Below are 25,208 nucleotides of genomic sequence, written 5' to 3'. Positions count from 1 at the left end.
CAGTGGGAGTGCTGGCGGGGACCCGAATCGGAGCCAGGCAAGCGGGCAATAAAACTGGGCTTAGCAGCTTCTCAGTGAACACAGCTGGACCCAACCCATGACATTCTGTTAGCATGCTAAGTCCACTAAATATCTCTGCAGCCCAGTGCAGCACATAGACGTCTTTGGCATAATATCAAAACTGTTATTTCCTCACATTCTGTTGATAATTTTAATACACTGTTTGAAACTAAAATTCATACATATTGCATCTCTAAGTGGTTTATTTCCTTGTAAAAAAAAAACAAAACAAAACAAAACGGCAGTTTGTCTAAAGTGTGCCTTTCCTCCTATCATTTAGCAGGCTGAACACAACTGATGTCAGCATATACAGAATCAAAATCAGAATACTTTATTAATCTCCAGGGGGAAATTGTTTTTGTTCCAGATGCTCCGTGCAAAGTAGGATAGAAATACAGCATGTGTGGGGAAAAAAGGGCTAAAGACAAAGATATAAATAAAACAGTAAAATAGACAATAACATTCTACCATATTCTTACATAGAATTTACGCAGTAACCAGTATAGTCTACTCCTTTGACACCTGTGGGGTCAATCCCCAGACTCCCTTTAAAAGTCACTGCATTTTGTGAGTTGAGGAAATAGGAGAAACTTTGTCAACTTTGTGAAACACTCTCTACAACACATACTTAACCAAATGGGCTCACTTATTAATTCAGCAAACATTATACATGAAAATATTTCTTCCTTTGTGTAAAAAAAACATTGTATCCATACGTTACACTGTTGCACGTGTTTGTTTGCGTACAGAGTGTGACAAGTGGTCACCTGAGAGGCATGTTCAAGCACGGTGTGACCTGATGGACGTCCACTCCGAATGTGCACAGCCTAAAAGACACTCTTACGAGGACCTTTTTACTAGCAAGGAGCTGATCAGCGAACATTTGTGTTTCAACAAAATAATAAACCAACACAAACCCGTCCATTCTGGATAAGCGCTGGTAATCCCACATGCCCTTTAAAGATCCTACATTTCAATAAAGGTCAGTGCAAATTTGACTAATAAAAATGTATTGTATATTCTACACGTCAGTCATTACACTGCAGCTGTAAAAAGCAGTGAACCAAACAATAACTGCTGACATTAAATCACAGGCCACAGCCTCCTGAAAAACATGGCAGATGGTAAATAAAGTCTGAAGGCTTTCAAAAATAACAGGCTGCTTGGAACGCCATCACACACACACACACACACAGCTTTATGTTGCGCAGACCACCGGATTTAGGGTCTGTCATTATATGCTTGACCTCTGCTGTGCCTCTTCCCTTCCTTGGACACTCCTCCGCTCATTAATCTGTATTCCCAAATGCCATTCAGTCTTCCCCCTGTATCGCCCTGCACGTAAAGAAGTGATACGACAGACAGCATGGGTGGATGAGTAGGTAATAGCTTGCCAGAGCTGGCTGTGTCTCATGTTTGCCACTGTGCCGCCCAATTGATTGGTCTTAATGATATTTTCAAAGACAAGACGCTGAGAGGAAACGAAGATGAAGAGAGAAACCTGTCCAAAGTCCCGATGGACCCAACTGCGACTGTGGCATATCTATCAGGAAATCTAAAGCAGATGGGTTTTTTTTCCCAGCGGCTGTCAAAAAGAAAACCCCGATTCACTGTTGATTCATCCTTTAATGACCCAACTGGTCAGCCTGCAGGTCGCTAGCCCTTGTCAAACCTAACATTTAATACCTGTGCATGAATTGGGAGTCTAATTATAGTCTATATTTTCTCCTCCTCGCAACCAATGTTATCACAGCCATAAACCAAAGACATGTTAAACACAAGAGGGTTAAAAACGGAAACTAAACATTAAACATAATGCCATAATGCCGTTTGACACCAGGTCATAAAGTCATAACATTAAAAGTCTTTTTATTGGCTTTTACCGTTGATTTAGGTTACTTTAATTCGTGGATTGCTCCTTTAGTCAGTGCGGCAGTAACCAGCCAATCAGCGCCACGCACTGGTGAGAGAGGGAAAATAGAGAGAGTAAACTGTAGCTTGTTAGAGACCGCGACGTAGAAGTGGATACCAATGAAAGGGCAAATAATAGTAAACAAGCGAGGTTTTGAATTTATTTATTTATTTATTTATTTTTACTTTTACCGGCTTTTTGGAGGTTTTTGTACACCGCTTCTGCATATTTCTGCTGGATAAGTTACTGCATGGACGAGGACTTGGTGAGCGGAAAAGTTTGTTTGTCATGTGTCAATAAGCATGCTATCTGGTAGTTGTTTTAGGCCGAACGTGCGGTCGAATTCGCCCATAGCTGAGCTAAAGTGGCTTGGATAAGTTTCATGTTGTGTCATTTGTGGTTGTCTGTCTGTGAACCGCGTTGTAAAGCTTCATGTGGCACGCCTGGTCAAGTTTCGTTTGCTAATGACATGAGGCGAGGTGAACGTCACCGCCATTTTGGCTCATGGCAAAAAGCAGTAACCTGCACGTCACTGCTAGTTAGCGTCGCTACAGGTGTATTTACAAACCAGCCCTTTTAATCCACTTACTTATCATAAAACGACATATATGTTCAGCCGTATGCAGTGTTTCTTATGCTTTGGAAACTAAATTGTAACTGCTGACATCACGTAATTGACTCAATCTGCTGCTGTAGCACTGTAACACTGAGACGCTAAAACAAGCTCAAAGGGTCAAAACAGGAACTCAAAATTCCCAGTTAGTATTAATATGCAGCCACCACTATTCGAGACCTGCCAGGAGAGGGCAGCGCATATACATTTTAATGATTTCTGTTATTAATTCTTAGCACTAGGTTGATGATTTGGTAGAGCCATATGTAGCAGGACTTTTCGTTTTGACCCATTTGTATGAAGAACAGCAAGATGCTACAGAAATAAAACTTAGGATGCCTGACATGTGATGTGCATTGCCTCTGGCATATGACTCATGATATATTGTCTTCAGAAGTGAATGATTTAACTAGTTAGAACTGAAATTACTTTCTTTATTATAGAGATTAAAGTACCGGAAGAAGCTACTGTTGGGTACCAATATTGACATGAAAGAACTGGTATCTATTCAAATGTTAACGGTACCCAAACCTGTCATACACAGTCTACGCTGGAAATGAAAGATGGCGAGCTGACCTTTGGGGAAATCGAGTTGTCTGAACGGCTGCTTCACTGACACTACTCTACACCCCGTGGATAAGGATGATTCATACACATGAGTTACGGTAGGACTAAACCTTTTTTTGTTTTGCTGCAATGTACATAAGAGCTCATTTGTATGTGTAAGGACTTGAACAAAAATTACGGATTACATTTGTGCCAATTGATAATGCGGAAAGGGTTGTGTGACTGTAAACTCTAAAAATGACAGACGAGAGGTGCAATTAAACACTAAATATGGCCTAAAAGGATAAAATTAGAACTCTGAACCAAATTAACTGAAAAGAAAAGAGTTAAGAAATAACAACTTAAAGCTGCTGTCTGGAGTTTTGAGAAAAAAGTGGACTTGGACAGAAAAATTGAAGTAGCATAGCTCCCAGGTCCATCCTTCTTCCTCCTTACCCTCCCCACAGAGGAGCCTGCTGTGCGCGAGCAGGCTCTTAATGAGAGGAAGCCAGATAACCAAGCAATGGTGCATTCAAATTAACAACAAATTAAGCCCTGATTGTTCTAATTCTGATCAATGCAACTGGATTACGATGAGGAGTGCCTGATGCCGATCACTGTAGATATCCCGAGTAACAAACAATATTCCTCACATCACGGTAGACAGTGCGACATTTTTGCCATGCTGCCTTTCTGAATCATGAGTAACATTGTTTCTCTAAACAAATGCAACCACTTCAAAGTGAACTGAACACAAACTAATGTTACAACTGCCCGGTCACTTGAAAGACACGTTTGCTAAGTAGCCATAAAGACAAAGCTAAACACCAGAGTTAGCATACAAGCTAACAAACCCTAACCCTCCACCTCTGAAATGATGCCGATATTTCTCCTTGTTTTCTCTCTGACTCGGTCCAAGTCTTTGTTTATACACTGCTTTTCTCTGTCAGTCTTCTCATTTCTTCTCTTTGATGTGGACAATTGTGGGGCATTTTTCGGCTCTGTTGTTGTTGTCTGTTCTCCGCCATTGTTGACAATTTGAGTTTGAGCTCAAAAGTATCTGACCAGATAAGAGTAGGCACTGCGCTTGTGTCGGGGAGGGGCAATGCCAAGTATGCACGAGAATGATTGACAGTTCTCAGACACAGACAGGAGCAGTGGATTCTTGCAAATCAAATTAGGGCCACTGGCTGGACCCACAGACTGTGGTTTTTTGCACAGCTTACCTGCATCTTATTCTACTGTCAGATCATAATCACAATTTTAGCAAATAAAACAAAAAACAGTTACACTGTACAACTTTAAAGGTTACTGGGTTGAAAATTACCTCCACTGATAAGATAAGAGGAAAATGTATTATCTCTTTGAGTGCGTTAATTACTCTTTTTGTTATTTGGAGCCGTGTGTGTGTGTGTTTTGGTTTACTAAATGTTACATAAACAAGCCAGCAGTTCAAAACTTACCTCTCGTCTGTTGTATGTTACATTGGGATCTAGTTATGAACTGCTATAGACCCTGGACCTAACTGTCTGTAAATTTCTACAGTGCTACACATACACTTGTCTTGTTTAAATATAAAAAAAAAAAGCACAAGACCACGTGGTCTACCAACCTAACGTGCCCATAACTGAAGAGCCCAGACCTACATGTTGTGAAGTAGATGCCAGGATGTTCTTTTTTCTCCCTAACGATTGTGAGCTAGTAGATATCTAAGTAACATGAAAGCATCAGACACAAAGTCAGTGATGATGTAAGCCACTGTAGGTGGTAAGCCTCCTGTGGTGTTGGCCAGCCTGAACTTCTATTGACGTTGGAGGTTCAGGTTTTATATTTGGGGTAAAAAGGTGGATGGTAAGGTTTCCAATTGTTACACAGTTAAGAAAATGAATTATCATTATTCTCCACTTTGGCTCTCCTTGCATCTCTTTGGCAGCTTTAGCAGCTCTATACTGTAGGTTGCTCTGATGGTTGGTCAGTCAGTCCAGAAATACTTCCCGACGTTTTAGTGGCTGCAGTATTTTTCACAAGGGGGCGGAAATTGGGCATGGAGATCGAGAGAGCTTTCAAAATTATTCAAACAAGATGGACTTTAATCATTTCAATTTTATTTTACAAACTGAGGTAGAAACTAGCCGATGGAGGAATATTTAACAGGTAGAAGTCCTAGATACCTTTTTTCAGAGTACTTGGCTCATCCATATGGATGATCAGGCAATGTGATGCCCCTAAAACTGAACATCTAAGTGTTTCTGTGTCAAAATGCCCCACTTCATACCGCTGGTTTCCCTTTTTTCCCCACCCCTGCTCTTCGAACATCCTGAGTCGCCACTGCCATAACAAGTATGACATAACAAGCATGAATGCATTGTTCAGCAAATGTTGACATGTGTATTTATTATAGAAAAAAAGCATACTGAATTTGGCATATGTATAGAGATTTAAATAAGGTGTCATACACTTTACAAGTACACAAATGTGCAGTCTGAAAAAAGGTCTACAAGTGCAACTTTTGTTTCACCAGACTGTTTATATGACATGGATATTTGTGGTTCTGGTTATTTGTATGGACCTGTATTATTATAAAAATGTCTCAAAGGGGGATGATAAAATATTAATGCCACTGATATTTACATTCTCTTTATTGGATATTCTACTGTTTACAAGTAAGGTGTATATGAAAACAGCACGGATATTAATCCACAGGGCTGTAATTTTATATGCTGCAAGCCCAAGCTCTCTATTATTACATGCTTGAAAACACACCTTTAAAAAAAAACAGAAAGAAATACGCAGGCCTTGCCCTTTCTCCAAAGTTTTACCCAGAATCAATTAATTATTCCTGTCTTTGACATTCCCTTTTCTGTTTTAATGTATCCAAAAAATATCTTCATAGTTTCTGGCAGGCTTCCTAAAATGCCCATTAATCTTAATTCCGGAGTTATCCGAGGCTCGCTTTCCCCTCAGAGTGATAGTTCGTATTTCCACTGGCGGGGAAAATAGCTTTTTAAGATTGCCATGATGTGGCAACAAATCACAGTCTGACATCACTGAAAAGGGGTCAAAATCAATCAGCCGCCCAGTGGCCTTTGACATTCAATAAACGTCACTGGGTATTTATATGCGTCCCCAAATGCTAGCTAAAATAACAGGCCGCAGATGACAAAATATGATAACAATTAGACAGGCCGCAGCGTGGGGGGCCCTCACATCTGCATGGATCACTGGCTGCATCACAGCCATGGTGGGAAATAGAAAGAGCACAGGGAGGGTGGGAGAGAACGAAGAGAGGGTAAGACAGAGAGAGGAATCATCCCGTTAATATGGTCATTTACCAGAAAGCATCGCTCAGCCCACACAAACCCAAATGCCACCATCTAAATCCAGCCTTAATTAGGCCTGCTCTGAATGGAGAGGACAGGAGGCTGAGGGGACTAACAATATCAGTTGTTTACAATAACATCAGCCGCCTTGTAATGGCGAATGTGTGACAGGGTGATAAGGTCACACATGGGACTCCATTATAGCAAAGTAGATGCAGCTTTATCTGGTAAAATTGATCCCACCACCCTTTCAGCCTGTCTGTATTACACATTTTCCACAGACGGAAGCTTAAAGGTGTTCCAGCAAACCTTATTTAAAATCCAAGATCAATACTTGCATCAGTTTCTCGTCTCTTATTGGAAAATGGCTTCATATAAGTGTGGAAATGTGACAGGAAATCTCATAACGGCCTGTACTGAGGTATGGCGCATTATTCATGATATATGTCATGTCACAGTGAGTGGAGATTAAAAGAGCTGAACAACTAGTGTGCTGTATATGTGTTGGTAGCAGATAATGGCCAGTGTCCAGTATGTTTGACTGCATTCATATTCAGCCCTTCCACAGGTGCAGAAATAACAACCTCACTGCTCTCTTAATGGGCAGTCTCAGCACACTCTCCCCCTCCCTTTGATTGATTGTTTTAATTTAAAAATAACCAGACTTATCTATTTATTTTTGGTTTATTTATTTCACTAAAAGGGCTCCTATCGGTCGCTGCCAGGTCGCGCAATTCCAATTTCCAGAGTCACTTCCCACCAAAAATGCAGAATGAGTCTAATAATGGCCTTTCACTCTATCAGCCTCTCCCCTCCCTCTCCTGACAGTCTTTCTTTACCTTTGGCTTCGGCAGTCAGTCAGTCATTGTATTCTTCAGAGCGAGGAGATAGGTCAAATAGACAGACATTTGGCATTTCATGTGAAGAAATGTGGTGGAGTCCAAAGATTAAGTTGGCCATTCAGCTGTCTATATTTGGGTGGAGAAACATAGTCAGCCTTACAAATCCAGGGAATCAAGTTGGTGCTTAAGAGACTTTCAGCCTATAATGTATAGAAACTCTGGATTTTACAGTAAATGTGTTGTCATCAAAATTTTTCATATTAAAACCATATCAAGTTATTGCTTGTGAAAAGTTCTTGTAGGGAACACGGAGAACTAACTCTGCAGTTCCTCTCCTTTTACGAATTGCAAAAGCATGTTTTAGCTAATTGTTTTCTTGCTGAAAACGTCCATTTGAGACAGCCTCAACACTCTTAATGCATTATTATCAGACAGCAGTTGGCTGTTTTTAGACAATATTAGTCTGACAATCGTAGCTAAAGCCAGAAATTTTGCTCAGGAGTTGGGGTAGACAACAACATGGCTAAACGGAAAGTGAAAATAGGAGTCGACTACTAAAGACACAACTCAAAATATTGTATTTATTATCAGATGGATAGGTAGAGAGTTAGTTAGTTAGTTAGTTAGTTACATCACATCAAATGGAATAGTTATCGAAAAGAAGTTTGTAGCAGCTAGGTCCACATGGTATCGGTCATATTTCTAGGTCTGTTGCTGGAAACAAAACAACTGAAGTGAGAATTAATATTTAACTTCATCATTCAATGTTCATCAGGTGGTAGCTCTAAATGTAGACAGTGCTGCTGTATATCTGCTTACTGTGTAAGTAAGTCTTTGTGAAGTTCACATTATAAAAGGGAACTATATGTCAGTTTTGTGTCCTAGGTAACAAGATTCAGGCCATTCAAATGTACAAGACAGACACCAACTGAGCTGCGCATGTGTGTGGCAGAGCATCTTGCTTTTCATCTCACCACTCGTGTAAACAAGTTGGAACGGTCAAGTTACAGTCTTGACTATTAATTCAGCAGCATGCGCGTGATTATTGCACGTTGTGGTCTGTTTGTAAAGGACAGTGAAACTCTCTCACAGGCCTCCTAGTCCCTGCAAAACCTTTTACTTGAAATCTTACCTCATTTTCGACAGTATTTTTTATTTTGAACACATGTATATTGTGCAGTCGGATGTAGTCCTGCCTATGACATTTAAATCCATTTCATAGCACATACTTTCATCCAACAGCCAGCAGTATTGCATGCTGTATACTGTGTGTAGAAAGTTGTATTTCTTTAGATTTTTTTTCCTGCCCTGCAATTATTACCACCCAGCCAGCTAAATAGTCTTGGGGACCTTACAGAATGTAATTTCCAAGAGACGCCCCAAGAGTCTGGCTAGGTTGTGGGAATTGGTAAACACACAAAACGAACTGAGTCCCCAAGGCCCTGCAGTGCCTAAGAGAAAGGGTAAGTAAGTGTGGATAACACTGCTATCAAACAATGAGACAGCACAGCTGGCCAGCCAGAAAGAGACTTAAAGTCATTACAGCTCTGGGCCCACATTTTGGGTTATACTTGCCTACTTATCACCGAGAAAATTTCACGTTCGCTGTTAACTGAGATCTTGCAGTATATTAGGTGCATGGCTTGGAAAAGGGTAGAGCTTGTATTAGATTGTGATGTTGTTTAGTGAGGCGGCGGAGTGAAATGAAAAACAAGGTTTAGATTTAATTTCAGAACACACAGTGCATTTCCAGTAATGCTGTGATTCTTTATTCAATCTACGTCCATTTATCTCTTTAATAACAGATGCAGATGAAGGGGAGAAGATTAAAGGACAGTACAGAAATAAATCTTAAAAGGACTGTTAGAGCCAAGAGCCAACTATGCAAGAAGGCCCTGTGAGTCAATATTAGAAAGGTGATCTTATGTTGTGTATACTGTGTGTATGTTTCCACTTCCCAAACAATTTTCAATTTCCCTCTGGTTCAAAGATCACAAAATAAGATTTTAAACCAATTTACAGTTTCCACCTGTTGTTTAAAAATAGGTCAGACACAGCACTGTGTGAGCCAAATGACAGAAATCTGAAATCACTTATTAATGCAGAAATACACAGGCTAATTGGCAACTTTCCAGACTTGAAATGCTTGCATTAATTAAATGCTAATTAGTGATGGGAAAATTTAAAATGTAATCTTACAAGAATCTAAAACACATTTTGTACATATTTTGTACCCTACAAATGTTAATATTATAAGGTTGACTGATATTACATGTAATACATTAAATGAAAAAATCAAAATACTTCAGTAATTATTATTTTAACTTGTGATAACATAATTTGTATGGATATAATCAAGGTCTCAAGGGACGATTCTTGATTCAGTCAAAATTACACTTTTGCTACTTTGGTACAAGCTACTGAACAGAGCAGTTTGATACATTTTCAAGTTAACCAGTTAGATATTGTCAGAATCAGAATACATCACAGTGCACTTGCTCTTTAATTGCTTGAAACCTCTTCTTATACAACTGATTGAGAGGATCTTTGAGGGGACAGCACCCCTCCTGTCCTGTCAGTCACGCCCACATGTGTCGTGATTTATCATTCGACGATCTGATCCGTACTGTTTAAAGATTATCACGGCTTTAAAGCTCACAGATGATGAACAAAGAGGCGGGAGACGAAAGGGGGGGAAGAGACACGAAAAAGGTCACTAAATGGATTTTTTTCTGTAACGTAATCAGTATATGAAATGTGCATTAGCCTTTGATGATACCCTTAAAATGTCAGTAATATACAGTTGTCACTGCCATTCAGCATTGATTTGTTTTGTACATGTAATGATGCATTTTATTCCAGGAAACTTTCCTATATTTACAGAAAATCATGGCTTCAAAGTGAAATGTGTAATGATGATGGTCAGGGGAATTGTTAAAGAAGAGAGAGGGAAAGCTTTTTTTGGTCTGACATTAATTCATTTACAACTCATGGTTTTACCCTTAATTGTAAGAGTAAGTGTCATTTTGAAGGGAGGCAGTGAGATGTCACCCCCAATTATTTCATATAAATCATTTGTCCCCCTCAATTAACTCCATCAAGCACTTGTGACAGTCTCACCCCTCCCCCTAGCAGAGCAGATGAGAGAGAGAGACTAAGAGAGGTTATGAAATTGTTTTGGACACTCATCAAACCACGCAGGGACTATTTTTCCTGGCAGAGTAGCTCCAATGAAAATGAGGTCTGTGGGTTATCCCCTGCATATTGTTTCTGGAAAGTGAGTAAGAAAGACTATTTTACACTCGTTTGAGCACCAATTCCATTCCAGCAGGAGTCTTTAAACGTAAGCAACATAAATTATAGTATTCATGACACCGTAAGGGCGAAGGGACTTCAGCAATCAGATTTGGGGATTTGGGTGCATTAATTTCCTTTTGTTCTATATCCTTGTGTGTTGCATTTTACTTTACACTTCCTTTTTCCCACCTGTTTCCATTATTATTATTTCCAGTATTCCATTAGTTCACTGTTTCCCCACCCTCCTGTTTTTTCCCCCACCTTTTGTCACTTTTTTGTCAGCAATGGGCAGTACTCCCTTACTGTATCTATAAATGGTGCTCAATTTATGGCCCCAATGGCCTCCGTCAGTAACGTATGGCCAGTGTATGAGAGGTGAAACCCAGGGAAAAGAAGTCTTGTTTATGTTGTTACACTTAATTGTTACACTTATTAGCATAGTGTTATAATTACCTTTGTCACTGCTTTGTTTGCATGGTGCATTAGTGGCTCTAACATGTGAATTTTGGCAGCTCATCAGAGTTAGAGGACTCTGTTTACAGAGATTTTAGTGAGTAAATCAGCCTGAAACTAAAATAGTGAGGAGAACAGAATTAGGATTTTGAAAAGTGAAGGGGACATGGGTCCCTTGTGTGCATATGCTAATAGTACACAGACAATGAACAAATTTAGCTGCGAGTCAGGGCCCTTGGGTTTCAACCCATGCAGACAAGCCCATGCATTTATTTCATGTGCGACCATTACCTTAAAGTTACAGTTTTAACTCAAAGGAAGTGCTGGCGCTCCCTAAATTAGATCCCTGTGGCCATGTGTTTGGAATGAGCGAGGCAATGAGACGAGCGAACAGAGGGCAAGATGATAAGAAAAAAAAAAAACAGAAGTCAGCATTTCCCACTCATGTTTTTGTCTCAACATTTAATAAGAACTTTGTCCGGCCACCAGAGGCCCACCAATAACTGAAAGGTCATGTGCTTGACCCTCCCCTTTTCCCTGGGAATATGATCCTAATTACACTGTGTTGAAATCGCTGATTGAATTGTTGGGAGTCAAGCATCCCGCACAGTGTGTTCCAAATAAACTCTAAAGTAGGTCACCATAGCAAGGTTTGCCCCGTCTAGACACTGTATACTGTTACAAAAAGTCCAATTGTTCCTGAGTTTTTAAAAATGTTTCCCCTAGGAGAAAATAAGATTTAAAAGACATCATTCAGTGTCTCAACAGAGGTTTTGTTTTTATTATTATTTTTTTTTAGTTTTGCCTTTAAGACATTTAAATCGAATTGATTTAGGCCAGTAATCTCAATTAGTTTAAAACGGTTATTTCCCCCAATTAAATTATGCCAAAATGAAAAGTGAAATTCTGGAAATATTAAAGGCATGGTTTCAACATATGGGAAGTAAGCCTTTTTGCTTCCTTCCTAAGCATTAGATAAGGAAAATTGATGCCTCTGTCAGATCTGTAATGTTAGTACGTATTTAGAGCCTCCAGCTGGTCAGTTTACTTTTCTTTTTTTAAGCATTTTTTTGGCCTTTGTAAGGCTTTATTGATAGTACAGCCGAAGACTATACAGGAAACAGGATGAGAGAGAGAAGGGGAGTGACATGCACCAAAGGGCCCCAGGCTGGGATTTCAATGCCTGCTCTACCAACTGAGCTAAACGGCGCCCATGGTTAGTTTACTTTAACAAAAAGATGAAAACATGGACTTTTTTGCAGGGGGTGCTGAACTATTTCTCAGTCGGGACTAGTCATTTCCTCCATTCTTTACAGGCAAAAAATAGGATATACCGAATGAAATTGTTGCAAAATGATAATGTTTACGCTCAGTTTTTACTTAACTGGCCTATAGCTTAAACTCAACCCCAGTCACCAGAATAATGTTGTCAAAAACAACTCGTGTTGAAACTTTACTGTTCTTTAGGTCAAATTTTCAGTTTTATCTTGTGACAACGCTTCACCGATACGATAGAACCACCGATAGAAATTGGGCCATTCTATTGGGCCCCGATATATTGGTGGCCGATAATCGGTCGGTCAGTACTTCAGAGGTGTATCAGCGCCGGAGCGAAATTTCACCCCATCGCCGCCTCAGAGACATTGACAAAGAGGCAGAGGCGAAGAATTGGTGCAGGATCCCTGCAACCCAACGGCAATGTGAATGGGGCTAATGGCTTGCCACCCTTGTCGCCTTTAACTCTACCACTATCCCTCCACCTCCAGACATGAAAGTCAAACCATAAACGTGATGTGAACGCGACTTGACACATAAAAATGTGAACTTATCTGTGTTTTGCAGAAACGTCAACTGCTATTTTACCCTGGCAACTGGGCTGCTTGTACAGGATGGTAGCCTGGCAAATAGAACTTTCACTCAGCAGATTTGTCTGGTTTCCAGACTAAATAGATGGTGTTCCTGCTCAGCAGTTGAGTGTCTTCAGCTGAATCTTGTGTTGATTGCACCTCAGTGTGTCTTTGTTCTTGTAAAGGTGCGCACCAGTGTTGCTAACAAATGCCAACAAGCTTCTACCAATGTTCTTCAAAATAAAACACCGCCCAACAAAATATCTTGAAGGTCCCCTTCAGGGGTCTCTTTAGAGAAACGCAGAATGATCACTCACTATTGTCCTCAGGTTTCCATCCAGAATTCTGTCTGATAAATGTCAACTGCTCCTCACTGGAAAGCATCATTGTTCCAGGTTAAATGCTCCTCTATCCATCTGCCTGTATGTCTCCCTTGCACCTCAGAATGATACATGTATCTCTTGTACTTGCATTCTCATCATCACATCCTCCCTTTCCCCTTTTTTCGTGTACAAACTTTGTTTTTTCACTGCTGCTGCCATCCCTCTTTGTCACCCCCCCCCCAGCTCTCTCTTTATCTCTGTTTCTTTCTCATTGTTCTTAATCTTTACATTTCTCTCCATCTGCCGCAGAGTCCATCTTTTTCTCATGCTGCTTGGTTCTTCCACTTAGTTGTATTCATTTTTTACCCATTTATTTCTCTGAGTGTTTCTCCTCCAGTCTGTGTTTTCTTCTACTTCTGCTCGATATTGATGTTCATTCTGGCAACTGCAGTATTTAGAGCTATTCTATATTAGCTCATTCAGCTCAGTTACACAGTAAGCTTGTTTCTAGCTTGATTTACAAAACACACTTGTCACACTCTGGTATTTTGCTGTCATGCAGTATATCATGCATATGGTAATGTCTTGACTATCTCGACTAATTTTGCTGTGGTGTACCAAAAACAGCCCTATGCTTTGCATTTTATGCTAACATAGTTATAGGTGTTTTATTGAATGCACAGTTTTACTTGATGTAGAATGTTGACTTCTTGGTGACTTAAAGTTTCTTCCAAGTTCAATCTGTGTAGTCTTTATTAACTGACAATCCATATGTGCCAGGTCTCTTTTTCCTGACTTTTTTTTTTAATCTGTTTTTCATTTGTTGATTATCCCCAGTGTATTTTAATCTGTTTTCCCTCGCTTTTTGCCAGGGATTATAGTTTCCCAGTCCCCAGTGTGCTCTATAGGCTGCTAATCAGCAATTGTTAGCATCTAACTCCTTAAACTAAGATGGTAAATATTACCCTGCATGCATCCACTGCATGTATCCCTTACTTTCAATCTAAATGTGTCCCAGTGAATCCACTTGAGAACTTCAGATTGCTACATGGCTGTAGATTATTGTGGCTGTCCTTAAATGTATTTAGCATTGCTTAAAAAAGTAAAAGTCTCACTTTAGAAAGACCCCCCCCCCCTTTGGGGGAAAGTAAAGAGTCTGCTACAACAGAATCAACCTGATTCAATCACATTTGTAGGTGGCCCAGTTTAGCCTCTGTTATCTGTCTTTGCCATTGGTTACTGTGAGAATATGACAGTGATGAGCCATAATCTAAAACGCCGCTCAGTAACTAATCTCTGTGTTTCAGTATAGATGATACAAGTTTATCATGGCCATACCTCTTTTCAAAGAAGTATGAGGCTGCAATACATCACTTTGTGTCCTGATGTATGTAAGTTGTCTTGACCTGTCTTGTACCATTAGATGGCTATTGTACCCTGTTAAAACCTGGATTCTGTGTGTTTTGTCATTTTCTTGATCTTGTCCTCATAGGATTCTTCTTTAACAATTACTGTGTGGTAACTAACATGACATTATTAACATACCTTCTATAGCAGTAACAAATTCTGATTTCACATCTGAAATTACTCACAACAAGTAATTTGATAAAGAGTAGTCTGCTTTTGGCGGACCATTTCAGTCAGCATTCTCCTCGTCTTCCTCTATCGCCACGGAAGATCTATGCACTATAGTGTATAGGTACCTATTAGAGGCTGACATTTGTTCGGGAATCCCACATGTTACAGGATTCCCGTAGGATGGGAGTGAGCCTTACTATTAATCACGTGATTGGGATGGTACAGGACAAAAAGTTAACGGGAGCAGACAGGAGCGGGAACCAACCAATAGAACAACAACAACAAAAACATAGGACAGGTGCGCCGCCATTTTGTAGTTTTGTTTCCATAAGCCTACACTGTAACACTTTTCTTGAATGGGCAAATATTCAAATGTGTGATATTGCAGTTGTATTTTTATTTAATATTTGAATCTTATGCACTTTTTTCCTCTTCCAAAATTCATTGTGAACTGAAGGTAATGCCTATATGCGCTTTTGTTCATTGAGGACAATTCTCTTGCTTGGTGCAGTTTTTTTTTTGCCTTTTTTAGCAATTTAAAACATAAAAGTAATGTCACTGTGTAAAGGAAACAATTGCTCAATAAATTAGTAAAATTTTACTGTAATTGACCCCCAAAAGAGCTAGAAACAGGGACTTGACTGATGGTCCTCAATAGAAAAACTATAGGGACCACCACAGGCCATGTATTATTTATGTTTTGTGCCCTTTAGTGAATTTTTTTTGTTAGGATTAAGGCAATAAATGCCTCCACATATTATCACAGATGAGCTGTTCCTTTTGCCATATCTTTTGAAATTAAACCACAGAACACAATGTAATCTAAAAAGAATGGGGAGAAGATCAAATCAAATTCAATATGTTGCCTAAAGACTAGCGGGATGGGACATGAGGTTTTTTTTTTTACTCTGGCCCAGGATTGGGTTGGGACAAGCTTTTTCTGTGGGAGTGGGATGGGACAGGACTGAAAATACACTCCTATATCACCCTCTAGTAGCTATGCACTACCTATACACTGAAAATACACTAACTCTACAATAACGAATATAAACAAGCTAGTAGCACTTACCTTTTTATTCCACAGAGATTTAAACATTTTAATACCGAGGTTTGCTAGAAAAACACTTGCTAGAATTTGAACCTGTTTTGTCTCAAGTTAACATCTCCTCCATCAGTTTCCTAATTATCATTACATTATGTTGAGGTTCTTGAAAAACAGCCTTTGTTGCCTCCTGGTTCCGTCTGGTGCATAGACATTACTTGAGTTCTGTCTTTTCTTGACAAATGACAGATCTACTGTGTGCTAACTTTTATTAGTCATCCTTTTATAACTGAAACTTTGTTGTCCTTTGTTGATCTGTTGCTGTACGTCTTTGGTATCAAACCAAACAAACTTTTCTGACGCGGCAGGAAAACCAGGAGTTAAATTAGTTTTAGTAGTAGTTACATTTTTGACATCCCAATTTTTGGTTTCAGGGTCAAAATATGACATTCAAACTTGAGTTAAAAGTGTGGTAATGTCAGTGTTTTCTCTTTCTTTTCTTCGAAACCCCAGAGGGTTTGAACCAAACACAGTCACCTTCACTCAAACAGACAAAATAATGGAAGATATTTATATAAATACATACATGGAGTGTGTGGAGTGGAGTGGTGTGTTTGTGTTGAGGTACTTTATGGACCAACATGAGTCAGCTCTGCTGTCTTGACCTCCTTGTTCTTGTGTCTTTCCTGTTACGTTTTTTTGTTATTAACCTGCTGTTAATAGGAAGACAGTCTGGCCTCGGAACCCCCTGTTCCCTGGTTTTCACCCTGTATAATTTATACTGTTTCTGCTAAAATTTTGAAATAGGCTGTTAACTCCAAAAAGGTAATTTGACATTTACAATGGCTTTCATTAATATCTGTCTTTTTTGAATCCCTCTTCATCTTTTTTCTCATCATTCATTCAACCCTTTTTCACTCTTACACCCAAAAAGTCTTCAAATAATACTCTTAGACACTCTGCTACTCAACCACATCACCTCTTATTTTTTTTTGTCTTGTCTTGCCCTTCTCCTTTTTTTGTCTCTTTTTTTGTCCTCCTCATTCTCCGTCTCCACTGAAGGATACATAAACGGACCACGGAAGAGGTGTAGTTTTGACAGGACTAATAAGGCAGATATTCTACCTCAAACTGGGTCCCATGCTGCATTAAACCTTTAAAAATCTACAATTGTTAGGTGCCATACCTTCTCAGTCAGAGCAGGGCCTGTATCAAAAAAGCCTGCCATTTTGGCAACCAGCTGCTCTTATTCAAAGTATCTGCCAATCTGGCTGTAGAGGTGAATGTAAGTGTTGAATATTAAATGCATTACAACCTTTAACTCTGCACTTTCCACATTTGAGCCATTATTGTGTAAACTACAACATGCTACTGAGGGGAGTTTGCAATGGAGGTAAGAGCATGAGCGAGAAAGCATGTTGTGGGGAACAGAGAAGCTGCAGACAGCCTTGCAAAGGGATGGCTGGATATTGCAAAGTCATGTCCACACAGAATAGGAGAACACAAGGCAACAATGTAATGCTTGTTTTGTCAGGACATGTATTGGGAAGTGGCATTTTAGATTGAAAAAACAGTATAAATAAACAGAATGAAGAAAGATCCAGTTGTGTGACCTCTAAGAAGGTGTGAGAGACAAATATTTGATATCCATTGATCCAAGTTATGGAGATGCTGTCTTGATGGCATTGCGATGCTTATCTTTTGTCAAACCTTAATTAACTAAAGTTACGAACATATCTACATTTTGTGTGTAACTTCAGTTACTTATTGTACATGCTGTTTCTTCTCTACGTTAGTGAGTTAAGATAACTTACTGTTGAATTTTGCCCTCAAATTGTACATAAACAGTGGTCTCCAGTCGTTAAAAGTTAGAAAGTCGTGAGTTTGACTCAAACTGTCCATCCCCAACCTACACCAGATAGATTCTTATTAGCGTTAGAGTTTGTTGAACAATGAAGACTGCAACTCCCATGATCCCACCACACTTTATGGCCTCATCAATATACATCTACTGCTTCTATCCAATCAGATGGTGCCACACATGTTGTGATAGAAAAACATACTGTATTATCCACTTTATGTCTACCTTGCCATGAGTGTCAAAGGTATCAAACACATTTAATGTCATCTAAAAAGGAAGAATAAATACGTACTTTGGTCTTAACACTCTTAAATCCTAATACTGGTTTCATTGGTTCTTTTATTTTTGTTAGCCAGTCTTCAGCTAAGTGAAAACTACTGATAAAATTGGCGATGTGAAGTACAGGAAGAAGCAGAATGTAGAAATCCTCAGTGGGTCGATACACGAGCCCCTAAATTACCTCAGTGGTGCTCACTTTTGAAATTGAATAGGCTTCCTGAATGATTTAAGGCCTGGCTTTATGGGAATAATATGGGAGTAAGTGCAGTAACACAGTGCAAGCAGGGTAACAAGCTCAAAACAATAAACATAGATGCCGAAAAGCATAATAACAGAACTTATAAATAGATGCCCACGCAGAGGCCATGTGAATAGACACACAAGGGCTGAATGCATGCAAGTCTTATGAATGGAGGTTCATTCATATGAATAATGTTGAGTCTTTGTATTTGCATTTATTTCAGCATCATGTTGGCATTTTAGCATGCTGTCAATACACTGTACACATGCCTCTTCTGCTCAGACGTCCTCTACTACAGTCATATGTGGGACTGTAGGGCAAACACTTTCTTAGGGAGGTATAGGCCTTTTCACGGAAATTTATATCATTACCTCGCAAGGTGACCCATTTTAGTGTTTTTTATTCCGTTGCCCTTTATTGTCAGGAAGACATTAACATTGGTTAGTTACAAAATGAACAGTGGTAGCACCCCATATTTGATCCATCCACTCCAAACTCCCTTATGAGCTTTTGGGCTTTAAAAACTATTTGTCTTTTTAAATTAAACATGGCTTGTTTTGGGGCATTGATATAATGACTAGTACTATAATTTTGCTTGTGTTGATAGTCTCTAATGATCTGAAGTTGAATGAATCTGATGCCAGTCTTAAGGAAGCAATTCATACCTATAATGAGAACCTGATATGGCGCCTGAAGTGGGGCCTATTCTTATGAAAGCTGCTCCATGACACATGAAACAAAAAAGGTCAATATCTGGGCATTGAATTACAGAAGCCATCTAAAATCTGGTGTAGCCTGCTAACTGAAATGGGTATGAATTGATGTATTGTGTCTCTATTCTAGACATTCGAAGTGTTATCAGATGGACTAGATAAACTTTGATAGAGAAACAAGTAATTTCTTCAGCCACACCTCGTCAACCACACCTTTACCACATCAGATTATGGGAAAAGTGTTTTTTAACCCCTTTTTTAGCAGCACTAGCATTGATTTTTGGTTGTATTTCAGCTCAAATGGGAAATGTTATCCTAATAGTCACTCTTCTTTTAGCTCTGTTGTGATCTGTACCAATTCTGTGGACAAATATCTTGCTCTTAGCTGTTTGATTCTCCTCTATGTCGGTTTGCTAGTTGCTAATTTTGGTCGTGTGCCATGTGGTGCTGGGAAGGTACTGCACAGTGGGTTAAATGGGGACTTATTTTGCTGAAAATAGCTTCCTTCTGTGTCCTGAAATGACACCAGGAGAGGGGGGTTACAGTGAACCACAACGGTGCACACACACATACAAATACATATACATATACATATATACATACACATATACACATATATATATATATATATATATATATATATATATATATATATATATATATATATATATATATAATATATATATATATATATATATATATATATATATATATATATATATGATTTACACTGGCTTTTGAATGGGCTCCTAACTGAAAAAGGAGATTTTTACATTGGCAATTTAATGTCTCTTTTTCTAAAGACTTCTTCATCCTGTTTGTCATCACTCATTCACACATTCTTCACATCTTCACTGTTATACCAAAGAAGTCACAGTCAAGGTTTTTTCTTTTCTTCCTTTAATATTACCTTTACTTTTCAGAAATGAAGCTGTTCATTCACATTGGCCCTTCTCCTTCGCCACTGTCTCTTTTTGTCTGTCAAACCGCAGTCTTCCTTTTCTGATTTTCTGTCCTGCTCTCATTCTTCGTCTCCAATGAAGGGTACAGAATGGAGCAGCTGTATTTTCGACAGGACTAATAGGGCTGATATTCTACCTCGAACAAGGGCTGATGCGGCATTACACCTACATTGATCTACTGTTGCTGTGAAAGTCAAGACATTGACAACTGTGCAAGTCTTTCATGTATAACCTCTGTTTCAGTGAAGATTAGCATTCACTACACATACCATTTGGTAGCTGCTTTTATCACCTCCTGGTGCCATGTGTGCATAAAGTTTTATCACGCTCGGCCACGGAGGGAATCAAACCACTAACCATGCTAGTGTTACTGTCATGCTTTACCAGCTGAGCCATACAGAAAGCTTTCTACTGGCATGGGATTATTCAAAAATATTCTGCAGCATAGGGCCCGATGCTAACACGAATTCCTCGACTGCCTTGCTAGTTCATGAGTTCATAAAAAGTAGAGCACTTTTCCCCATTTTTCACACAGCCTTCAAGTGTGGTGCAGTCTTTTGGTGCAACTGGCACCCAGTCACAGCACAGTCAAAGGAAATGCTAAACAAGATGATTGGTCAGGAGTGCGGCGTTTTGAGCTTTTTTCACTTCACAGGGTACAGCAGGAAGTTCTGATTTGGGCGGGCAAAGATCATTTTCAGGGGTGCAACGTGAGGAGTACATGTGTGTACTTCCATGTGCACACACAGACACACACAAATATGAAGATGAATGTAACCATGAACAGTGAACACAGATTTTGTAAGAGCCATAGAGTTAGAGAGTGAAGTCTGTTTTTATACCTCGATTAAAATATGTTATCGTCATTATTCAAGCAATTTTAAAGGGGTACACCACCAATTTTGTACCACGGCCTGTGAAAATTGTCGTATTTCTGTATCTCTGGAGAGAACTGTAACTCCACTTCCTGTAAATCCCAAGATTAAAGGATAAGCCAAAAATGTTAATGTTGTAATTATCTACTCACCCCATGCCAACAAACAGGTGAAATTTCTAGACGAAACATTTCTGGAGCTTCACAGAAAAACAGCATTGCTGCATTCTCTTAAACAACTGAAGTAGATTAAGACTTGTTTTAAAATGTAACAAAACAACCCCAAAAATCAAAGATCCAAATTTATTTCAGAATGAAAATTTACATCTGTGATGCCTGTCAAGCTTGTGCACCCAGTTCAGATGTAGTGTGTCCTAAAGCTTTTAGCTTAGCAGCTAAATTGAAGATTTCAGCTTTAAAAGAGTGTAAATAAAGTGTTAATCAAGTCAAGTTGAGATCCCAGTGCCTCCAGACATTTAACAATACACAAGCATTATAGAACCATTTTAAGGTGGGGATTTACATTTTAAAACAAGTCTGCTATCTAATTCAGTTGTTTAGGAAAATGCTGCAACACTCCTGCGGTGAAATACCAGAAATGTTTTGTGGACTATGACACTTAACTTGATTTTCCTTCTTTATGGGGGTGCGTAGATAATGACATTTACATTTTTGGGTGAACTTCCTCTTTAAGCTTGGGACTTACAGGAAGCCTGGGTTGCAAGGTGGATGTGTGAAATGTGACCCTTACATGGCCACACTATTTTCTGTATATGCTTCTTTTAGTTTGAAGTCGGCAGAGCTCATGATGTCACTTACATCTGTGTGCCAATCAAGATTTAGCTAAATTTGAATCCAAATCTGGTGACATTTGGCTGGATTTTCTGGGTATTGTCAATAGAATCTGATCAGATCACCTACACAGACCTTAGGGGTTGAGATGAAATTAGTTTTTGAGTCTTAAACTCTTAACAAATAACGTTTTCAATTTCAATTGTTGCATAGTTAGTTTAGACTGGGTAAGAAATAACATTTGAAGTTTTATGTGAGTATGCAGGAGGCAGGGGTGTAATAAAAGACATTATTCATTGTGTTGCATTTTTGGAATTGTAGGATCCACAGTTGATTAACACACTTGAGTTCCCAGTACCAAACACTGCCCTTATTTTTTTTTTACAGTACATAAAGTATTATATTAAGTTTTTGGTTGTGTACTGTTTAAATGTAAATCTGTCTTAAATAATCAGTCAGAGCTTGTTTGCTTTACTCCCTGTAACATCTTGGCACTGACGGTCACCTTATCACTAGGATGATTTGATTTGTGCCAAATGTCTGTCTTCACTTGATTTCATGTTGTTGTCTTAATCAGGAAGACCTAGTTGGCGAACATCATAGGTGCTTGATTATCAAGACTATGTGTAGCATGCAAGTGCTGCTTTATTTTGTTATTTTGAAGCTTATTTGAGAAACTAATTGCACTAAAAGGATGTGTGTATGCCCAGATGTAGAAAACCTAACTTTCACAAAGGTGAACGCAAATTCACATTTCGACTTTTTGACACTTGTCAGACTCGAGTTTTTACTAGGCAATGTGGAAGAAATGAAATTTTAACGATTCCCCTGGGGAGAAAAATTTGGGACGGGGGCAATTTTCCAAGCTGCATGCATGAATCCAACACTGTTTTCTGCTCCTCCTGACCTCAAAATAAATACAACACAAAAATGTTCACCTCTTTCTCTGTCCATCCCTCTCACTCTCTCTCTGATTCATATTCTCTCTTTCAGATACACACACACACACGCACATAAGTGGTGTGGATATGGTAGTCAGACATGCCAGCTCTGTTAATAATGTAGAGAGTGGAGCAGGTTCAGTGTTAGCTGAGACTGAAAGCCTGCACAGGGCAAGTCTGCCATCTACTGAGTGAGAGAGGAGAGTTTCAACACTGTACACACTGTATGTTGATACAGATATTCATCTTTTATTCGCTTGGTGTGATTTAAAGTCATTATCTACAGTATTTCAAGATAAACCGTTTGTTGTTTTGCTAGCTTACTGTCAAGTGAAGTTATTCTGATCTGTAGAGAAGGTAGTTTACAGCACGCATGAGTCAGCATGTCTTGATGATTAAGCATGAAAACTGAGGCTGTCTTACTTTCCTCTTGACACTGAAGGAAACAACACGTCTGTTTCTGTGCGAATATTTCTGGTTCTTCAAAATTATAGTTGAATCCCTCAATGTTATGTTTCCCCATCTGCTACTGTGGTTTCAAAGAAATTGTATGGTTTTGGCTCATGGTGGATATTCTTTCTGGGCATTTCGTGGTGAAATTTTGCAGAAACAAAACAGAAAGCTGATCAGCTCTACTAGCTGATCAGCCTACAGTCATCATGGCTTGATTTGAGTTTGCAAGATTATGAAAGATGATGTTTGATTTATTTTATTATTTACATACATTTTCAAGTAAATGTGAAACGGCTGTATCTTATGAGCATACAGGAGAAACATTTTCACATTTATATATACAACTTGAAGGATTACTTAAGGTATTTTACCATACATACACCTTATTGTATCATCATCATATTGTATGGAGAGCTTACACAAACCCAGTCGCTGTGATGTCACGTTAACAACAACAGCACTTTGAGAAAGACAATGCGGCATTGCAGATATATTTGAAACTGACATACTTGCATTATTTCTGTTTATTATTTTCAGCTATAACTGTAATCTGACGTTTCTGCGATACTAATCTACTCTGTTGCTTTGCGAGCATATTTGATACACACAGCAACAACACAGACTAATTGCTAGAAACACTCTTGGGGTAAACGCAAGTTGTCATTTTCTTATTCTCAAACCTGACGTTAGTGAATATTATGAAAAAAATCAAACACGCACTTTAAAATTGATTAGATGTATACAATTTTATATGACATCATTACAAAATACTATTACATTACACTAGTTTTCGATGCAGGGTTTTCTTCTCTGAAGTTATTGTAAACAAACCTTGATATTGGTTTTAATTGAAATACAAATTTTGTATGACCATGTAAGCAGCTCTGTGAGGCAGTATATTGCTTTAAGACAAATTTTATCATTCGCTTGCTCATGTCAACTCAGCAGGTAGGCTCCATAATGCTAATATATTTTCCAAGTTCACCATTTGAGTTTGCTGTAGCCAACAAGCATGCACAATTAATGTCATCAGTTTATCAAGGGCTAAGTCAGTGGGTCACGACAGTTAATCCACAGAGAAACATACGTCAGGTGTAATATTTTTTCCAGAGTTCATGGTGATCTACTCCTCAGTTGATCCTCAGGGGACCACGGATTTTTGTACAAGATTTCATGAGAAATCCACCCAAGACGACTTCTAACTAACACGGCCGGTCGACCAACTGATGGAGTCATATAGTGTTGAGGAGTCTTAAATTTTAACGTCACAGATACTCAATAATTAAGGACTCTATTACAATGATAAAATACCAAGACTTCAAAAATCCTTAATTTGGAACTCTGTGGTTTGTACCTTACCAGCACTTTGATCATAGAAATTTGTGTTTGATGTGTACCTTTCTTCATCTATCATTCCGTGTTTCATCTGTTATCTTTCTTATCCTTTTATATCTCTATAATATCCAATGGAGCCTAATAACTTTAAAAATGATTCCATTTACTGTCAGTTTCTGAAGATTTTGAAAGGATGGGAATGAGACATTATTCCACGACTATGTTTTTCTTCAGTAGTAGCAGCAGTCTCAACACCTACATGTACAGTAGCACAGCGCTGACAAATTTGCCGGACAGAGAATGAAAAATCAGTTTGAATAATTCTGCGTGGGTGTCCTTTTTAAATTTCTGGGCCCAGAGCTGTTCTTTCCGCTGATTGATTACTTTAAGAAAAAGCAAATCCCATTTCAATTACTAATTTTACCCACGGCAGCTTCGATTATACTGAAATATGTATGAATGTCACATACGCAGTCACTAATCACAGCAAGCCTGCAAGTGAAACTGTGGATTAAGAAAGAATGTATATGTTGTATAACTCCCACGCAGTCTTCTTAATCCCTACATATCCAATTTTTGCACAATTGAAGGGATTTACACAAGTTGTACATGACAGATGAGATGAAATCGAAGATCAACTTTCTTTTTCTTTCTTTCTCACCTTTTTTATTTCTCGCACCCAGAGTGTTATTCATCAAAAACTGATCAAAAGTCAATCTCCATCATGGCCATGTACGATGCACATACCTGTGTATCTTCGCGTTGGTGCAGTTATCTTCCCTCGCAGCCAACGCTGAAGATATACAGTAGGAGCTTCATCTTTTCTGTCTCATCCTGCGCAGGGGTTCCTGCACTGTGTCACCACCAAGCTCAAAGGGGGAATCTGTGACTTGATAAGTCCGGGTAACATCAAGGAGAGGCGAT

The 25,208-nt window shown here is 39.0% G+C and overlaps 1 long non-coding RNA gene across 1 annotated transcript in view; it reads left to right on the top strand.

Annotated features, from left to right (window-relative positions):
- The first annotated feature begins 2,019 nt into the window (after positions 1-2,019).
- The window catches only part of LOC119027316, a 42,045-nt gene continuing 18,856 nt past the window's right edge, over positions 2,020-25,208 (top strand). Inside the window, exons 1-2 of the long non-coding RNA XR_005077345.1 lie at positions 2,020-2,237; positions 3,130-3,250. This is a non-coding gene — a long non-coding RNA (uncharacterized LOC119027316). The remainder of the gene's footprint in view (positions 2,238-3,129; positions 3,251-25,208) is intronic.

The sequence above is a fragment of the Acanthopagrus latus genome, chromosome 10 (genome assembly GCF_904848185.1).
Source record: "Acanthopagrus latus isolate v.2019 chromosome 10, fAcaLat1.1, whole genome shotgun sequence".
NCBI lineage: Eukaryota > Metazoa > Chordata > Actinopteri > Spariformes > Sparidae > Acanthopagrus > Acanthopagrus latus.
Note: the sequence above shows the minus strand (reverse complement) of the source record. Positions and strands in the feature narration are given on the sequence as shown.